This window comes from Oryzias latipes, chromosome 17 (genome assembly GCF_002234675.1).
Source record: "Oryzias latipes chromosome 17, ASM223467v1".
NCBI classification, from domain to species: Eukaryota; Metazoa; Chordata; class Actinopteri; order Beloniformes; family Adrianichthyidae; genus Oryzias; species Oryzias latipes.
In genome coordinates, this window is record NC_019875.2 from 21940413 (window position 1) to 21957698 (window position 17286).

The window sequence follows — 17286 nt, forward strand, 5'->3', positions numbered from 1 at the left end:
CTGTGGTCTTGGGATGTGGTCTTTCCCCTGAGTGAATCTTGTATGTCTGGTAATCAACTCTATTACACTTACCTACCACTGACTCAGCAGCAAAGTTGTCAGTTGTTTGCAGATCTCACCATTCTGACGTGCACCTGCTTGTCTAACTAATCTACAGTAATGGGTGTCCTTGTGCTACACCAGGGGTCGGGAACCTTTTTACAATCCCTGCGCGATTCACCTGCTGCCTGTCCCCACAACCCCCACCCCCCACTCTCTGCTTTCTTCCTCACACATCCCGTCCCCGCAACTGTGCGCTCTTTCTCAGAGACGGGAGTGCGCAGTTTTAGGCACAGCAATTCACAGGTTTCCGGCTGGTACAAACTCTGTGAAATAATAGTAAACTGACCTCTGGCATCGCATCGCGCCCGAGAAGGACTGGTCTAAATGAAAAAAAAAGTATAATTATAGATTTGTCTGCGAGCCACATGTGACCATCAAAAGAGCCATATATGGCTCGCAAGCCATAGGTTCCCGACCCCTGTGCTACACTCTAGTTATCAGTAAGGTGCACATACTGACTCCTTTCTGACTGCGTGCATGGGATGTGCAAGCTTGGTGCAAGTAAGACCCCCGTAGGACATCCACACAAAGTGTGATCAGATTGTCTAACTTCCTCATTTCTAAAAGTCATAGTGGACATAAGGAGCACGCAACAGGTGCACAAGAAGAGCACACTTATCACCTGAACACCACTAATGGGCTAGTGTGTGGTAGCCAAAACCTAATCTTCTTTTTCCTAAAGTTTAAGCAAACTCTGAAAGTACCAAAAGTTACAGTTCCCAAAAAAAACATTAGCGGCTGGTTACAAATAGAAACAATTTCTGGATGACTCTCTTAGTTCGAGATCTGATTTTCACCAAAAATAAACTTCTTTCTAGCAGTTTGAAGTATTTATTTTTTTCCACTCATGACAACTGATTGAGGGGGGTGGACATGACAAAACTTTCCCACAGCAGTTCACGTGAGAGAAATTAAACTGACCCGTTAGAAAAATGTCTTCAAACTGGAAAAGCACAGCAACCAAACGTTTCCACCAGACGAGACACTCCTCCAATTGATAGTGTCATTTGTATTGTGACAATTGCGGCTTTGCTTGTAGGTGCGCTGTGTATTTTAAGCAGTGTTAACCCATTCGAGGTTAGTGCGCAGTTTCTCTGAGTCAATCTGACTCTACGACCCCGGAATCACTTTTAATGAAGTGGTGAAGAATGCCAGGGAGAGTTTTTGGTGTGTGTGACTCATGTTGTGGTATGTGTTTGTAAAAGTGTCATAGCAATGCGTGGTTTGCTGGGGGGGCTGGTTTTCCGTATTCTTTTTCCTGCATGCTCTGAGAGTAGTGTTACAATCTGAGTTAAAATACTCTGTAACACTAACTGCAGTCGTTCTTTTTATGATTGCATGTATTAAACAGGTTTTTTCAGTATTTCACATTTCCCTTAAACTCCACATTTTTTCTTTTTGTTCCTTTTTGAGTCAATAAAAACACACAAAATGACAATTCTTTTTAGTTGTACACTTCAGGAACACAGGGTTCTGAGTTATAATGCAATAATCCACCAGCTCCCCCGGAAAAAAAGTAATAAGTGATGGATTAATGATCAGACCTATTTCCTTTCAGGAACAGTCAGGGTTAATAAATGATAATGATAAGTCTTTCATGGAGATCAAAGGTCCTGCAATGCAGTGGTGACCAATCCTATCCAGGGGGAAGCCTGCCTTCGACCTGTGATTCCTGGGAAAGGATCCAAACCTCTATCTAGGGTAAAGAATTACAGATGGATGGATGGATTGGAGGTTTTGCTAAAACAAAGCTCAACTACTGGAATGTTATTGTGGGTGTGTTTGCTTCTGTCTTTTTGCATGCTTTCTTATCAGGTGTATGGGATTTGGCTGTCACTGTGACAGTGAAAGCAACAGTGACGTGCGGTGAGGTCAAGGGCTGATGAGGCACTGACTCCTCTGGAGTCACATTTACAAGGAAAGAACTAAATATTTCACCTTTCATCCAACGGCAGCTAACACCTTATAAAATACACACAAGAACATATTTGTCCTACAGAGAATATTTCTTTTCTAGACATGGATAGAACACTCTTCTTGTGTATAAATTATTCATATATACTGTAAACAAATGAAAGTATACAGATGTGTTCAGCAGACATTTGACCCTCAGTAATTATTTCTGGTAATTTTCCAACTTCAAATTCTGGTGCTTTAATCAGTTATCAAATATTGTCTGTGAAAATTATCATAAATAAATTATTTTACTTACATTTTTTCCACTTACTCCCAACTTATTTTTAAAAAACAAACATTGAAAAAAATGTTTGGCCTTACTTTTTGAGTCCAAGTGTCAACCCTTCTCTACAAATAGTTCTATGATCTGTTGGAAAGTCTTCCTTATTTTCCTTAAGTTTATATAAGTTTCTCCCTTTCAATGGAGAAAGACAACCTTATAGTCTGTTTCTACGGCACCAGTGTAGCTACAAAGCAGCTGTCAGCTCACGTCTGCCCCCTGCTGGTTTTGAACGCACGTCTCTGTTAACATTGAGCCCTACCGTCAGACTTGAGGCACAGCGCTCCCGAGCTTCACCAGGAGTTTCCGCCGGTTCTTTAATACGCATTAGGTCCATGGTGTTCACACTGGACGGGCACGAAGGAGCTTCCTCTTCTATTTCTTTTTTTACTGTTTACTCGTGCAAGTCCGCCACCTACAGCTGGAAGAGGATTGGTGCAAAATGTCGAGGCAGTGCAAATCTCACAAATCTTGCTCCAGGCTTTTTCTTTCATGAGAGGCTTAGTGACATATAATTCTGGATGGGCACAATGGATCAAGGGCCACCATCTATATGTCATTACCGAAGGGTTTAGCTTTCACTGCGTGTTAAATGACCAAACGTTTTGTACGTAGTGCCCTGAAATGTCCGTTGAAACATGCGTAGCTACACTTGAACATGAATGCTTTGACAGCAGAAGCCCGAAACACGTGTTTATGTGTGTTTACATAGACTTTTTATTGGAAATGGGCGCTTTGACATGTGTCGCCAAGGGTGCTCTGAACTTAGGTTGAGATTCATTAGTAGCTGTTTAAATATTCCATTGTTACTTTTTAGTATCTATACTCTGAAGTCCCTCCATTTTTGTTTTTTCTCACCTTGAACTGAGATCTGTATGTATTTTTTTCAAGCCCACTGCTTTCTGTAAGCAGTGGTCTCATTTAACAGCAGAAAAACCCATGAGGACTTTGACTAATTCCAAAAGAGAAGGTTGCAAACATCTGAAACCCCCCAAAGTTAATTACCATGAACTAACTAACTTGAGTATATTTAAATCTTTCACATTCCTGATGTAAATTCAGTAAATATATATGGAGTCAGATGGTGACATTTGCTCAAATGTTGCTTTTTGTTTTTAAGCAAATTTGGTTTGCATAATCAGAAAATGGGGAAAAGACAAGCAGGTTTGTATTTTCAGGCTTTTCTCCACCACACTGTCCAAACCATGGATGCACCGACTTAAATCGTTTAATTAAACTGATTTCCTGGAAGATTAAATACATTCAACTACAGTTTAAACTTTTTTTTATTTGATGCTTTGCTAACTTTGAAAACTTTAAAATTTTAAGTAAGTTGTAAATGTCATGGCGGAAAATGACAGTCTTTGTAAATGTATGTAGTAAGACGTCTTTGTGTCTGCACTTGTTGCATTGTGGGCAGGCTTGTGGTGAGAGCTTGTAGGGGGATAAATTCAGAGTTTCCTTTCCCCACTCTGAAACCGCAATGGTTGTGCTTCTTGTGACAAGGTTTGGTTGAGGGGGGGGAGAGGCAGAGGGGCTTGCATTTATTAAGAGCAGAGATGAACATCTGAAAGCTCAGAACAGCGTAGACACCTTCAGCGTGAAGAACAGATTCAACCTGTCTGCCATGCCAGAAATTCTTCATTGATTCAGGACTCATTCAGAAGGAGATTTCATACACCAGGTGATCCGAGTGAGGACTGAAGGATTCTAAACTTCAGACTGAGGAGGATTTAAAAGGATGCAGTTCACCCTGCTTTCATCAACACTTCTGTGTGTTATTGCATGGATGAATTCCATCCAAGCAGGTAAGTCCTACAAAAAAAAGGTTAAGAATGTCTCGCCTCCTATTTGTTACTGTTAAACTAACTGTTTTATTTTTCATCGTTTTTAGTCCATGGACATGTGCATGACTGTAAATGTGTCAGGCCAAGAGACACGCAAATTCCTAAAACAAAACTGGTCAGCTACACCATTCAAGAAGAAAGCATCTGTAATGTAAGAGTAGTAATGTAAGTATTTTACGTTTTTTTGGTTTAAGTTTTTTAGATTCTCTTTTTAAAACTGCACTTTAAGTTACAAGAAGATGTTGAGAGTTTGGTCTTTTTTGGTTTGGAAGTCCACTCCGGCAGGCTTCTCGTGGGCTACTATTTCTTCTTTTAATCTAAATAGCTAACAAATTCAAACCTGATGAAAACGTTTTCAATTTTAGTGTAGCGGAAATTGTTAAGCGGGTAAAAATAGCTTTGTTTCATGCTGAAAATGTCTTGGAGCGTAAAGCCAAAAAGTATTTTTACATTGTGCTGTACACCACTAACATCTCAAAATTCATTGCAGATTTACAACAGTCAAAGGAAAGATACTTTGCTCTGACCCAAACTCCAGTTGGACAAAAGAAGGGATGAGGACCTTGGATGTAAAGAAAGCCAAGATGGAGGCGCAGAGAAAAGAAGCAGAACATAACAAAACTCCAGCAGCATCTACAATGAACCCAACGCTGACCCCACAGACAGTGTCCACAGCCATCCCTTCAGTGTCCACATCCACCCCTTCAGTGTCCACAGTGGCACCAACAGAAACAACAACAGAGGCAGCAGCGGCAACATCTGAAGCGTCCACTCTGAAACCAACAGCAGCGCCATCATCAGCTCAGACTCTAAGCTCATGCCAAAAAAAACAGAAAGAACAAAACAGAGGAAATAGAAGACATAGAAAGAGCGGACGACAAGGCAGGAATGGAAGAAAAAACAAAGGAAGAATGAAGGAATGGCAGAAAAAAAACAAGGCCAGAAAACAGTTACAAACGATTTTTCGCTGCAAACAAATGTTACCCAATTAAAACTTACTTTGATAAGTTTTGTGTGCATGTTGACATGTGGACATTTCTGCGGCTAGCAGGTGTGTTGATAATATTTGAGTGTGTGTGAACAGGCCCCGCCCTTTTTGTACTACATTTGAACCGTACCGTAACGATAAACAACCAGTAAACCTGCCTGCTCTATGCTGCTTCATGGTCTTACCCCCCTTCCCCTCCTATTATCACCCTCCTACCCCCCCCTCTCTCTAACGTCCCTCTCTCTTGTTCCCCTCTTTCCTTTTCCGTCCGGTCCAACACCAAAGATTTTCAAACATGATTGAAATTAATAAAGTTTGGCCTCAATTACAAAAGGGGTTTATTCAGACATACCTTTGGTTTGTCTGAAGATGAATAACCCCTCTTGTTAGAATAAAATATGTCCAACACAAGAGGCCCTCAGCTCTCATCTGTTTGCCTAGCTGTTGGACAGGACAAGTTAAAAAAAAAAAAAAAAAAAAAAAAAAAAAAAAAAAAAAAAACTTACTTTGATACATCAAAAGGACACAAACCTGAGTTTAAGAATGTAAAGTTACAATATATATGCTGATACTCAAAGCACCTAAACATATATGTTAATGTATTTATAAAAATATAGAGAGAGATTTTGAAATGTGTGCCAGACAAAAAAATGATTTTATAACATACTGTTTGCGTTTAATAAATGTTTTTTAGCAATTGTTTTTTGTCTATTTTCAAAATAATTCTTGTTCCAGAATCAACACCAAGTGCATTCTGAAACCAGCTGAGATTTGAAAGGCATTGTCTCACCTCCGCCTCCATCCTGAAGGTGGATGTGTTTCGAGTGGAATAATCAGACACATAAAAGTGTCTTAAACACCTCTCATGTGGAAATCATGTGAAAGAAACTATTCTGGTGAACATAAAGATTTGTTCATAGCTGCTGTGTCTGAGTGGATTTCAGAACAAAAAACTTGCAGGCTGAAAACCAGCTCACATTTCTATCTCGTAGATTGTACATGGTAACTATCTCTGAAAAGAAATTCATGAAAAAGATGTTTGTCATAACGAATGCGTTTACTAGTGACAAAAACAATGACAATTGCTAGAAAAATACCTGGCAAGAAAGATAACGAACGGAATCGTTATGTCAATTTATTTTCAGAGGCTTATAAGTACACTCTGCACTCAAAGTAATTTTATAAAAGCACAGTTTTCATTTAAAGTTTAAAGAATTTTACTGTTTGCCATTGGCGTGTGAATTAAATTGGGCTCACAAAGCTTCAATAGCCCTTACAGTCTCAATAGATCCATCCAGACAAAAATAATGCTATGATAGTGGAAATAATGATGATGACAAGGATGCTGACTCACTGTGCATTCACACAACAGTTTACTGATGTTCTGGAACATTAGAATCAATGTTTGAGGATTCTGTAAAACCTTTTTTTTCTTCTTAATTTTGTATTTATTTCTATCACCAAAGGTGACACTGAAGTTAAAAAAAAAGACAGAAAGGTTACAGAAAAAGCATTTTTACGCAATGAACAAGCTGTATGACTGAGTTTTAAGTCATAGTAAGAGTTCAGTGATTTAAAACAAAACCATAAAAAGGGAATGAAAAGTTCTGTGGCTGGAAAATCAAATGACATATAAAGGTTAAATATCAGAATCAATGATCTACTGTATCTCTCCATTTTCTTAACCTGCCTTGACCCTTTTGGGGTCATAGGGTTGCTGTAGCCTTTCCCGGCTACTGTTAGGCGAAGGCAAGGTACACCAAGGACATGTTGTCAGCCTGTCGCAGGGCCACAATCACACATGCACACCTGCTGACACTTTAGAGTAACCAGTTAACCTATGAAGCATGTTTTTGGACTGCGTGAGGAAGCCGGGGTGCCCAGAGTTAACCCACACATGCACAGGGAGAACATGCAAACTCCACACAGAAAGGTTGTAGCTGGAATTCAAACCAGGTCCTTCTCCCTGAGAGGCAAGAGGCTAACCGCTGTGCCACCATGCAGCCCAGAATCAATTATCTTGATCTGAGTTAAAACACAAACTGGCTGGCTATTTTGATGCATTCAATATATTAGGTAAAATGATTTACTTTACACTCACTGGCCTTTTTATTAAGCACACATGTCCAACTGCTCGTTGACGCAAATTTCTAATCAGCCAATCAAATGGTAGCAACTCAGTGTATTTAGGTATGTAGGCACGATCAAGAGAGTCTGCTGCAGTAAAAACCATGCATCAGAAGGGGCTAGAAAAGTGATTGAAGTGACTTTGAACAAGGCAGATGAGCTGATTACAGAAAATGGTCAGAAAAAGGAAAAAGATCCAGTGAGCGGTGGTTCTGTGGGTGGAAATGCCTTGTTGATGCCAGAGGTCAGAGGAGAGTGGCCAGACTGGTGAGATGTCATTCTAAAAGCTACCTTGTAGTTCTTTGACAGAATTCTCTTAGAAACAAAGCCGAAACTCCACAACGATGAGACCCAGCAACTTACTGAAATGTGGTTAGATGAATGAAAGCTCAAACAACTTTTAACATGATACACATCGGTTCTCACTGTTTTTCTGACAATATGTCATAGACATATATAGCATACCTTCTTCGCCAATGTCTTGTCATTATTTCCCCTGCCGGACTAAAGTAGCAGTAAAAAGTGTTGTAGCTGACGCTGATACAGACATTCAAAATTGGTCAGTGAAATATAAACATTCCGACAAGGATTGCAAAGTGCAGGTCTTCCGTAATTTCTGTCACTAGTTTCTGTGCTCCTCCATCGTAATTTCTTGCCAATGACTGAAAATGTCTTTCGTGACATGGTTTTGTTTGCTAGCCTTAGTCTGGAACAGGGAAGTCCCCTGACAGCAGTCTGAATACAGACCAAATGCAAGGTTCGGGACTCAATCCAGACCAAACAAAGTGGACTCAGAGGAATTTTCCGATCTGAATACGGCCTAAGACAGGTCTGAAGGCAAAGGGGGGGGGTCCAACCCAATAAGGTGTATCTAATAACATGGCCATGAGTTTATGTTGTACAACACTTTGTGTATGACATTTCGTTCTGCCATACTTTTTACTTGCATTCTCAGGAAATGTCTTTTTTAAGCGAGCATTCATTGATAAAATGTTATTTGGAATTTTCTACAACCTTCACCTCTTCCATAGTTCACAGCCAATTAATAATAAAGTCAGCCAAGCTATGAAATATAGTATCCGTTGTATATGATATGTCAAAATATGTTATTCAGCAAGACATCTTTGTTATTACCCAAAATATATCAGGGGGCTTTCTATTATTCAAGGGAGGAAGAAATTGTAATCTGGATTAAATTGGCCAAGAAATTCAAAAGACTGCTCAGAGTATTAACAAAGAGACACAAATGCAAAAAGAGAAAGTCAGTAACCGATAACATATAGAGATAGCTATCTCTGTGAAAGCACAAACATCTTCTGACAACGTCAGATCATATTCGAATAGAGATAACACACAAATACATGCTTTGCAAGATAACACTCCTGCAAGTAATTGTTCTTTGCAATTTGTGTTGGTATCTTATTGTTTGTTAACATCCACTGATTAAAATGTTTGCACTTCTGCCTTTATAATATATGAGATACAATTTGATATTTTATTTTGTTGGTTTAATATAAAATAATTTTTCTGTTCAGATTTTTCTACTGGGCTAACAACGTATCTCATGATTCATGAACAAACTGTTAAGGATATTCTGGATTTGAGCTCAATGAAATCTCCAAAACAGACTGAACAGATGGTTTCTGAAGTTAATTCAGCTAAATCATAAAATCATCACAAAGCACAAAAAAATTATGTGCTTCTTTTTTTACATTTTAAATAAAATCATGTGTTTAAAAGGTATGTTCTTTAAGAAATTAGCATATAATATGTCTTGTTCAAAATGGACAATTTGAAATATTACTTTATTCTGGTTATGTTATATTAAAAAAAAACAAGCCTATTCATAAGAATGTTGGAAATGTAGACTTGTAGTTTTGCTATGTAGTGGTCTAAACTTCCAAATCGCTCCAATCCAGGTGTACTGGTCCCTCTGCCATTTTCTGTCTTTGTTCTGATTCTAAGGTCATGACTCTTGGAGTAAGTAAAGGAAAAGATGAAGTGTGCCTTGAAATGTACGCCTTCCAATCTTGTTTGTACTTTTGGTCTTTCTTTCACTGCAAATATTTTGTTAGAAATGTAGGGAACACTGCAAACATGACCCCTGGTTGACACAAAGTTTGGATTCGGGGTTAAGCTATCAAGTGGGGCCAGGGTGACGGTGAGATTGTGCCCAGATCACTTTTAAGGGATGGGCAAATGCAGTGAACACATGTCCTGCGCTCAAGTGAGTGACCACTGGTGTTGCCTACTCTGTGCTGGTATAGTGGTGTCTCCCATTTTGAATTTGGGGTTTCCAGTTCATATTCTGCACTCACGTTCCAGTATATTATTCCAGCCACTTGGTTGTGGCACTCTGTGTATAGTTTCCCTGCTAGCATCTTGCACCCTGCAGTTATGCGCTGGATTGTTTCAGGTGGCTCTTTTCACAGTAAACACATTGCCTCTTGTCTGGATGGTGGATCTGAGGCTTAACGCTGTGGTGCTCAGGGCTTGTTCCAGAACTGCCAAGATGAGTGCTTTAGTGTTGTCCTTTACACCAGCCCCTTCTAGCGATTAGTAGGACTTCTTCATACCAGCCACTTCAGTTATGGTCTGGTGGTAAATCCCATGCAGGGGCTTGCCCTCCCATTGGCGTTATACATATTTGGTTGAATGCTGTATAGCATTCAACCCTTTGTTTTCCTCTTACGCTATCTTCCGCCGTTTTTCGGCACTTAACTCCTTCTACAATTTTCAACCTATTTTAACCATTCAACTATTAAACTGTTCAGCTCTTTCAGCTTATTACTGCTATGACTTTTGGTTTTTCAAATCCTTGAACTTTTTAAGATATTCCAGGATTTTCCATGATTTTTTCTCCATTGAAATACATGAAGAATTTTTCGTGCAGAAGTTCACAGTTAAACTTCTTCTACAATTTTTCACCTATTTTAACCATTCAACTATTAAAATGTTCAGCTCTTTCATCTTATTCCAGCTATGACATTTTGTCCTTCAAATCCTTGAACTTTTCCAGATAGTCCCGGTTATTCCCGGATTTTACAATATTTTTGCTCCATTGGCCACACCTTTGCTTCTTTAAACAATTGTAACTTTAACATTCTTTTGGCTAGAGACACCGTTCAAACATTGAAATGTTCACAAGGTTTTGGACTTCAATATAAGACTCAAAATTATTATGGGATGGCAACACCACCTACAGTTTGGCGGCCATTTTTTGCCAAAATGTGAGGCAATTTTAAACTTCTTCAAACTTTCACCTATTTCAATCATTCTACTATTTCAGTGTTCAACTCCTTCAGCTTATTCCTTTCGGCTATTACTTTTGGTCCTTCAAATCTTTGAACTTTTCAAGATATTACAGGATTTTCCAAGATTTTCGCTCCATTTAAATACATTGAGAATCCTTGAAAACCTTTGGTTCTTTCAACCATTGTAACTTCAACATGCCTTTAGCTAGAGATACCGTTCAAACGTTAAATTGATCACAAGGCTTTGTACTATAAAATAGGTTTAGAAATCATTATGGGATGTCGACACAACCTACTGTTTGGTGGCCATTTTTTGACCAAATCTGAAGCAAATATTGCATTTAACTTCATCCATGGCTGGAACTGAACATATTGAAATTCACTGGATCTGGACTTATAAGGAATGTGGGCGTGGTTAGCAAACAAACTTCGTTGCTATGGACGTCCAAAGGTTTACTTTTTCTGATTTGTCTGAAACTGACGTCGATTGGTTCGTCATCCCCAGGCGACCTAAACATAAAATGGTTGCTATGGAGATAGAATTAATAGAAAAGCCGCCATTTTGAAAAAAGTGGATTTTCTATCAACTTAGACATGTAGCTTTTACCAATATGATACTCTCAAACAATGTGTTTTTTGAGTCGGTTGATGATGCTGATTCCAATGCTAGCACTTTTAGCCATTTTAGCAACATCTTCAAATTTTCAACAGTTCAGCCATTTTTTCAACAATTTCAGCTTTAATGCTTAACTCCTTCTACAAATTTTGACCTATTTTAGACATTCTACTATTACAATGTTCACCTTTTTCAGCTTATTCCTACTAGGACTTTGATCATTTAACTTTTCAAGGTTTTTCCAGTACAGTTCAGACATTTCTTCAGCAAATTTAGCTTTCATTCAGCAGTACAGCATTCAACCCTGCATTTTCTTCTGGAAATGCAGCTCCTTCTAGTTATATATACTTTTTCTTTTAAAGTTTTTTTTTATTTTTATTAATATTTAATACACAATCAGACGATTAAACAAAAATAAAAACATATAAATAGCAAGGCAAGCAGCCAAAGACATACAAATCTAAAACGTTTTATCACTTGAATCAAACTGCGATGAGACATTTAGTTTGCTCATACCACATGACATCAAGAGGGTACTTTTTTTACAGTTTGTTTTTATTTGTTGCCACTAGCCTACTTGTGCGTCAGTTACCACATCCTGATCAAGTGCAACTGAGGGCAGTGCTTGCTTGTGGACTTGTTTCCTCTCTTCTTAGAAAATGTAAAACTTTGTTGCAGGTGTTGCAGGTTTTGTGTAGCTCAGCATAGTGGACATAACTTTCTACAGCTGACCTTTTTAACTTGCATTGCAATATTCTCTTTTATCAGCTGTAAAAAGTATTGGAAACCCAAACAATCATTTTCTTTCACTTATTTTTAATGTTTTTTTGTTTTTTTTTGCAGTTTGCTATTGTGTTTTTATTATTTTTTTCCACCATTTTTGTTCAAGCAATTAGATTTTTTTTCCAGACATGTGCCATGAAAGTAGGCCAACCTTCACCAAGTTTCATTAGTTAAAAGTTATTTAAATACCTCTATGTAAACATGACACATACATGAATTGTACATTAGGACAGAGTTGAGTGGAGAGAAACACAACCAGATTTAAACGTTGCTTTTAGAGAAAGCCAGGAGAAAAGAAAAGAAAACACTCAAATCCCTGCAATGAATATACCAATTATAAAGGTGGTAGGCCTCTGTTTCTCAATCGTGCATTTTGATGAACATCTTGGCACTTTTTTAGTTAATTCGATCCAAAGGGACTGGATAAAACTATATAAAAACATGTTTTATCCGATTTCAGCTCTAAATACTTGACCAATGCAAATGCACCGGCACACGCTTTAATTGCTTGCTATGTAATAGTAAACAGCTATACTCATATCAAACTTTTCTTCCTTCTAAAGCTGCATTCACACCGGACGTGATTCACGGGTCAGGGGTGTCAAGTTTCAAAGTTAAGTAAATCTAAAGACGCGATCTGAGGTCCTGCGGCATGATTCTTCGTAGAGCCAGACTAAAGATTGATTTACACTGGTTCATCTGCATTGTGTCTCTATTGCGTTGCGTTTACACAAAAAACAAGAACGTCCATTAGTCAATCAGAATGTTTACATCGCCTCTGTCATGTTTGCACTGATGTCCATCCCTCCACAATGCAACGCAAACTTTACGCAAGAGATCTATTTCCAGTCCATTGACAATTTTGATTGCGCTGCAAAAAGGTGGAAAAATGGGAAACCGGTATGGGTTCAAAAAATAAAAAAAATTAAAAACTTTTTTTTGTATTTTCAAAATAAAACTTTCTCAAATATTATATCATACTGTATTTTAGGGGATGTGCCTATGCGATAACACCGTGGATAACACCGTCACCCATTTTCGCCATGATCGACTAAAGTTACAAGAACTCTGTGAGGAAGAAGAGGGCATGGGGCCTGATTGCAAATGTTTTGATTCTGATGGCGTGGAGGTGACAGTACAAACCAGTCCTCCAAAAGCCAGGGGAACAGACGGAGACCCAACTGAGACAACATAAGCTGTAAGTTGCGTGAGGAGAGGGACTCCCCACGCAAAACAAAGGAGACACACCACAGACAGACCAGTGTAAATCTGGCATTAGTCGCAATATCTGTGCTAATAGAAAGGTACAATGATCAAGGGCACAGTGAAACAGAGTTCAGTACCTCTCACCGTGTTCCATCACCGTAGTCTATACGGAAAACAGCATCTATTTTTATATAGAATTTTTAGTTTTTAAGCAATACTTGGAATAAGCTGAAAAGCACACATTAACATTATGTTTTTACTTATTTTTCATTGAATTGGAAGAATACAAAAAGTGTCCAATTTATTATTTTAGGTTTAAAAATCTCCATTTAATATTAAGTCAGATCTTTTTTTTTAAAATAGATACTTAAAAAAATCAGGTAAACTTGCAGCATCCAAGCTTACAGATACAGATTTATGCTTTCCAGATTTATATTATAGGTAGGCTTGTGATGAATACGTTGTCTCTTTGTCATGTGGAAAGATGATCACATTATTTCCTTCCCTTCCCCCCTCCCACTGGCAACTGCATCACTGGTTGTGGTGAGAATATGGTGAGGAGGGGGAGAAAAGGGTGGGCTAACTTGTATATCAGTTGACATGAAAACTCAAACCTCAGAAAAGCACAGAGGGTATCATCAGCTTGAAAGCGCACACACAACTTGGCATTTGTAAGAAAAAAGAGCCGTGTTCACTCTGCCTTTACGATCATTCAAGCTAACAAGTGGGATTCTGAAGATGCATTTTGGTCTGCTTTCAGCCACATTTTTCTTTTGCACCACTTGGATGAATTTGGTTCATGCATGTAAGTATAAAAAAACTGATTTCTATAATTGTCAGAGCAAAGAAAATAGTGTTTGTTATTGATTTGCCTTTCTGTGATCTTTATAGTCATTGGACCTATGAAGGGGTGTGAATGTCTTAGGTGGTATGACACAAAAGTGAATATCAGCCTCATTAAGAGCTACACCATTCAAGAAGAGACCAAATGTTCTGTCCGAGTAATAAAGTAGGTACTTTTACAGATCTTACATTTCTTTTATTGTATCACATTTCTAAATGCACTTAACATGAACTAGAAATAGCATTCTAATATTATCCCTGTTATCTCTGAAATATGTCTGCTTGACTAGTTTTTACAATGTTTGTGAGGCCTATCGACTGTTAAAGAAAGATGATATTGAATCTTGAACTTCATGCTCCTCTGTTCTCTTGAACTATATTATTTGACATTTGATTAATTATATTTTCTTAGCAACCCTAACATTCTCAAACTGTATAGGCCAAATTGACAAATCCTACTGGCTGAAAACAGAAAAAAGTAAAAAAAAAAACAGGGTACGAATGTGCTGCTAATGACCCATGTTCAATTGCAGGTTTAAAACTGTACGGGGAAAAACTATTTGTTCTGATCCAAACAACAAGTGGACAAAAAATACAATGAAGAAGCTGGATTTGCAGAAGAGTGCTCTGGTAGAAAGACAGAACATGAGAATAGAAAGTGGAATAGCACCAACAAAGTCTGCACTGACACACAGGCCATCCACACAAAAGCCTGGGGCAGTTTCTGCAGCAATGCATTTGCTATCTACACTGAGACCTAAAGCCCAACGGATGACATCTCCAGCATCCTCACTGATATCTGCCACTCCCACACTGACACCTGCAACAGCCACATCCCTTTTAGCACCTGGAGCATCCCCATCTGCCCCTGGAGCATCCCCATCTGCACCTGGAGCATCCCCATCTGCACCTGGAGCATCCCCATCTGCACCTGAAGCATCCCCATCTGCACCTGGAGCATCCCCATCTGCACCTGGAGCATCCCCATCTGCCCCTGGAGCATCCCCATCTACTCCTGCCAGATCCACATCACCTACACCAAAACATACAATATTCACACCAACACCTACAGAATCTGTATAAGGAAATGCTACATCGGAAATGAAACCTTAAAAAAAATGACAGCAGCCTCCGAATTGGAACCTGCAGCGTGCACACCAGCTCTCCCAGGACCTGGTCCAGCAACAGCAGCATCCACAGTGACACTGGCATAATCCAGAATGAGAACTGGAGCTTCCAAATACATAGGTTTGTGGAGAAACTGCATGAAAGTAAAAACAAAAATGAAAAAGAAGAAGCTGAACCAAGAAGTCTCATAACACCAGCACTATGCATGTTGATACAATCAGCAAGCTAACCACTGTAAAAGAGTAGAACAAAGATTTATAGATAAAAATAAGTGAAAAGGAAAATGGAAAAAAAAAACTCAAAAAGATCATTAAATTATTACAACAAAAACTGTTTAAAATGTTCATTTTATTTTTTACATAAATTGATGGTTTCTCTATAGTATACATATGAAATCTGTTAAAACTCATAATTTGTATCTTTCTGCACCATTTGAATAAATATTTTTACCAAATCATTTTGAGTGTCCATTATTTGGAAACTTTTTTTTCCAAGACTTTTCATCATGTGTGAAAATAGATCCCTGGTCTAGCTTAATTACTAATTACTTACAATTTTTGACATTTTATTCTAAAACCATCCAAGATTCCTGATGAACTATTTTTTAGCAAATAGTGAAGGTTAAAACACTTTTTACAAATTGCATTGTCATCTTGAGAAAAAATCCAAAGTAACCTTTTTTATTCTGAAGAGTCTTTTTATAAACCAAATTTTAATTAGAATTCCTGAACTCATTAAAACCCACTCTTTTGTTAAAAGTAGGAGCTGACCTTTGGATTTTAGTTACTTTCTTTTTTTAAAGACGGTTCTAAACATTAAAAAACATTCAACAAGTGTGCAGGAAGGAAACTAGCTGAAGCATTTGGTAGATAATGATGAAATTGAGAGATATCTCAGTGAGTGGGTACATCATGCAGACGCTGCAGCAAAACAAGTAATGTATAAGTCACATCAAGACGATAGTTAGAAAAGCAAATGTTATAAAAAAAAAAGTCAATTATAACACATTATAAGGGCTTCAAACGCAGAGTAATTTCTGGATAAGTTTATTTGGCCATGTGCAAAGTCAAGAGCCAGAAACAAGTATTTCTCACTTCTGGTACTTTAGTGTCATTGCATTCTATTTTTTTTCTGCAGCACATCTGCTTCAATCAACTGTGTCATTGTAGACCAGGAGATGTCACTGGCGACAACTAAACAACATTTGCTCTTTGACATACAGTAACTTTTCAACCATCTATGCGAGCTACGTGAATAAACTGATTCTTATGTGGAGAAAAGAGGCTTTTCATATCTGCTTTGCAGTGATATGCAACACATTGCTAACAAAAGGTGTTGCAATTTGGCACAACGCCACTTTTCTCTGTGACAGAATCAGCTGATTTCAATTGTGTAAGCACACCTTTTTTGTTAAGTGTTGCATATCAGTGCAAGGCTACTTTTCTTCACTTCAGAGTCCACTGAAATTATGTTAATTGTGTAAACGGTTTAAAAGTAATGGTAGTCAAAAGACTCTCATAATAGGGCTAAAGCTCAAGTTAAAGTGCCTCAACCACACAGTCCATACAGATGGAATCTAATCATTAGGACAGGGAATGTCACTCCACTGAGTGGGAAGAGTTGGACCCACTAACTCCTAAATACACACAAATTAGAGCTGTAATGTAATTAAAAATGACTGATTAAAAAAATGTTGCCATAAAGAATAAATAAAGCAAAATACATCAAAACTGTATTGAACCTAGACTACACATAAGTTTAAATTTAGTTTAAATCGTGACCTTTTATTATGGGAGTCAATGGAAAACTGTTCCTCGTTGAAACCTGCCTTTAGTGGACCTTTGATGAAGTGCAATATTTGATTCCTTCCACAATTTATTAGCTACTACTAGTTGAATTTTAATCTAGAGGTGAGAATTAAATACTTTTGTTTCTAAGTGTGCACTATAGGTTTGTACATACAGTATACTTCACCACAGCGTAAGCCATTTTTCATTTTTGCACTTAAAAGTTCACCATCACACTCATCTGAATAGCTGAGGGTAGGCCACCCGGGTGGGAAAAACCCATTACGCTGAGGTTCAAGTAAATTTTGTACCGCCTCACACACTCTCCACACACCTCCTCCAGCTACAACGCTCCGAGAGCAAACGGTA

General features: G+C 38.2%; 1 long non-coding RNA gene across 1 annotated transcript; it reads left to right on the forward strand.

Annotated features, from left to right (window-relative positions):
* Nucleotides 1-3438: 3438 nt before the first annotated feature.
* LOC101168815 lies at nt 3439-5047 on the forward strand. The gene is made up of 3 exons (XR_910443.3): nt 3439-4146; nt 4233-4350; nt 4676-5047. It is a non-coding gene; the product is annotated as an uncharacterized LOC101168815 (long non-coding RNA).
* The last annotated feature ends 12239 nt before the right edge of the window (nt 5048-17286 follow it).